This window comes from Dipodomys ordii, unplaced genomic scaffold (assembly GCF_000151885.1).
Source record: "Dipodomys ordii isolate 6190 unplaced genomic scaffold, Dord_2.0 Scaffold47, whole genome shotgun sequence".
Classification (NCBI taxonomy): domain Eukaryota; kingdom Metazoa; phylum Chordata; class Mammalia; order Rodentia; family Heteromyidae; genus Dipodomys; species Dipodomys ordii.
In genome coordinates this window covers 11763028-11767082 of record NW_012267263.1, presented here as the reverse complement: position 1 = coordinate 11767082, position 4055 = coordinate 11763028, and positions in this window count along the sequence as shown.

The following is a 4055-nucleotide window of genomic DNA, read 5'->3' as shown; positions in this document are numbered from 1 at the left end:
CTAATAACTTGTTAACATTGTTGTATACCTGTCCTAATTCCCTCAGGTATTCAATTTCTAAGCATCACAAGAAATGAAACAAGGAAGAACAGTGTGTTTCAAAGGAAACTCTTGACTGATAAACTACTCCTAAATAAGTGTCACTGTGTTGAAGAAGGAAGCATTCTCATATGATTGGAAAGTGTTCATTTTTGATGATGGTGTTTGTTTAGGATTTCAAGGCCGTTCAATAACTTGGGCCATTAAAATCTCATTCTCCAAAGTATGAGGCACCCACTTTAGGAAACAGAAATAAACTGACGTCTTTAGAGTTAGAGCAAACAGGTAATTCACAATTCAGAAGTTGCAGTGCCCCAGAGAGCATGAAGGCGTCCTTAAAGACTTGTCTGTAAGAGATAGAAACATGCCCAGATAGCTCCCATCTCCTTGCAAAGGATATTGATTGACTTGTTTACCTCCCAGAACTTACTTCTAGTTGTAACCTACCGCTATCACCTGGTTTACCTCGCAGTGACAAAGCCCTGGGCTCTATGCCACACTTTGTTTTTTTTAATGATCTTGGGAAATTTGCAAAGGAATAGGAGACACACTGATTGAGGAGGTCTCACTTGTCTATCTTACCTTTGGTTTTAATCTGATAGACTATCCTGAATGAGGTGGAAATAATTGAGTGGACTTGAGTGGACTATACTTGAGTGAATAATTCACTCTTATCCCTGGGAGAATATCCCATTCTCACTGGAGTAGAAACCTAGCTTATAGTTTCCATGGTGACCCTACAAATGCCTCAAACTATGGCAAGAATCCAGCTACCCAGAGCTTTATAGCTGCTGCTGCCACACCTCTAACCCATAAACAGGACAGTGTCTGGAGAGGTGACCTAGCCTTGCTCTCCATCGCTCTTTCCTTTACATACTAAGTGCCAGCAACTTCAAAATACCTGATATTATAAATGATCTCCTAGCAAATATCAACATGCCGAAATTAAAACAAGATGAGGCAAACCAACTTAACAGGACCATATCAAGCATTGAAATACAAATAGCAACAAGAGACCTCCCATCTAAGAAAAGCCCAGGACCGGATGGATTTACAGCAGAATTCTACAAGGCTTCAAAGCAGAACTCACACCAATATTCCTCCAACTCTTCAATGAAATTGAAAAAGAAAGTTCACTACCAAACTCATTCTATGAAGCCATCATAACCCTCATCCCTAAACCAGGCAGGGAGTCATCCAAGAAAGAGAACTATAGACCCATTTCTTGGATGAACATTGATGCAAAACTTCTCAACAAAATTCTGGCCAATCGACTTCAACAATTCATCCAAAAAAATCATACACCACGATCAAACAGGATTCATTTCAGGGATGCAAAGCTGGTTCAATATATGCAAATCAATTACTATAATTCATCACATCAACAAGAGAAAGGATAAGAATCACATGATCATCTCAATAGATGCAGAAAAAGCATTTGACAAGATCCAACACCCCTTTATGATGAAGGCTCTGGAAAAATTAGGAATCCATGGAACTTTCCTCAATACAATAAAAGCTGTATATGACAAACCTACAGCCAGCATTATACTTAATGGTGAAAAACTAAAGCCATTTCCTCTTAACTCAGGAATGAGACAAGGATGTCCACTCTCTCCACTTCTCTTCAATTTACCATTAGAATGTCTAGCTAGAGCAATAAGACAAGATGCAAACATAAAAGGGATCCGAAAAGGGAAAGGTGAAGTTAAACTCTCCCTCCTTGCAGATGACATGATCTTGTATTTAAAAAACTCCATGGACTCCACTCCCAAACTACTAAGGCTGATTGGAAACGTTGGCAAAGTAGCAGGGTATAAAATTAACCTTCAAAAATCAATGGCTTTCCATCAGAAAGAATGACATTGCCCCATTTGTTAGGAAATGGAAAGACTTGCAAAAAATTATATTAAATGAAGTAAGCCAAGCCCAAAGATACTTAGGTCCCATGGTTTCCCTTATTTGCAATATTTAGTATATATATGAGTCAAGCAGAAAAGGTTAGATAAGGTGATGTTTGGAAAATGAACCCTAAGGTATATATTTAAATGTTTTTTCTTTCATGCATTTGTTTCTAATGCATTTATAAGATTATTGCTTTGTTGCTTTGTATGTCCTCCCCCCACAGTACAACCCCTGCTTTCATTGTATTTAATAATGGTATAATTTGTGGAGGGGAAGGGGAAAAACAAGTCCTTTAAATAAGGATACAGGCTGACCCTTGCATCAATGAGAAGTACAAGTTCTCATATCAAAAACGAACTTTACAACTTTGGTGGGGGAGGGGAGGGTTGGTTGGGGGGTGGAGGGAAGCTGGGAAGGGATGGGAAGGGAAAACAAAGGAGTAGGCTACAATGCTTGATAAGAAATGTACTCCTTATCTTGCCCATGTAATTGTAACCCCTCTGTACAGTATTTTCACAATAAAAAAAGAAAGAAAGAAAGAAAAGAAAAAAACCAATGGCTTTTCTGTATGCCAACAATGAGAAGAGTATGACTGAAATCAGGAAAGCAACTCTATTCGTAATAGCCCCACAAAAAATTAAATACCTAGGAATTAACTTAACCAAAGAAGTGAAGGACCTCTATGATGAAAACTTTAAAAACCTGAAAAAGGAAATCAAAACAGAACTTAGAATGTGTCAAAAACTCCCATGCTCCTGGATTGGAAGGATCAACATCGTGAAAATGGTCAGGATAGGTGGGATTCCTCTATGGTTTTTTTCTTCTTTTTTCTTTTTTTGTTTGTTCTTTCCTTTTTGCTCTGAGGAATACCCACAGTTTTGACGGCCTTTTGCTAACCGGTCTGTCTGCTGTGGACACAGCTCATCGATACCATTGCTGGCCTTCACATCCACATCCATACCACTTCTCTACTCTGGTGAGTGAAACTACTCTCTATGGTTCTCTGTCGCTCAGTCTCTGTCCAGACATGGCGCCATGCCAGAGAGCTCCTATGGCCTTTAGCTGAAAGGCCAGTCACCTCTGGAGCCGAGGATGCTTGATTTTGGGGACTTGGCCATTTCTCTCTAGAGGGCTCTGGGAGAAGTCGGGACACCACTTCTGCCTGGTCAGCTCTCTTTCACTCACCAGACTGACTCTCCTACACATTTAATGGGGTGCTACAAATCATGCCTGAGTGGTGAAACCTCTTTGAAATGCCTCCTGCGCTCCCTGGAAAGCCAGAGCACCTAATTTTTATGCCATTCTCAGATGTAGATAGTTTTTGCCACTGCAATGGTAAATGGTCAGAAGTCTGTTTACTTTCAGGCTCTCTTTGCTCTCTATCTCTGCCAGTCATGTCCAACTTTCCCTATCTCTCCCTTTCTCTTTTCTACATTTTGGCTTGTGCCCTGAAGAGTGCGACGCAGGCTGGGTCCCAGGAACCCCCCTCTAGGTTCCCTCTCAAAGGTTAGCCAATGTAGGCTTGATCCATTTGTTCAGGGTTTCTTTGCATTTTTTCAGAAATTCTCCATCTTGAGTTTGCCATCTTGGCCACATGGTGGGTTAAGGGTTTGGCCGCATCTGACCCTTAACCTTCCACCAAGCTTACTACTCCATTCATCTATTCTAAGGTGCCTTGCTAACAAGTTGCTCTTTTCACAGGCCCTGGTAACTGAGGCCCAACCATCTGATGTGCTTTGTTGGCAAAGATGTCTACACATTGTTGTCAAAAATTTTAAGTTTTGAGTTTTGCCTTTTTTTGTTTTGTGTTGTGTATTCTACTACTGACTATGTGGTTCTAAAATACTGGGCCTATCTGTGCTAAAATTCTCATCACATCTAATGAGTTTTGTCATTGCAGAATATTTGTTGGTCGGTTCTTTATAAGGAGCAGGTAAGCTCTACTTATTCTACTTGATTTCCTTGTTACTTTAATTGGAAATAATAAAGGGCTTTTGTGGCAAAGATTGCAGTTCAAAGCCAGCCCAGGCCAAAAAAATCCCTAAGACTCCATCTCCCAACTAACCTGCAAAGAGCCAGGCTGGAAGCATGGCTCAAGACTCTTATCTCTA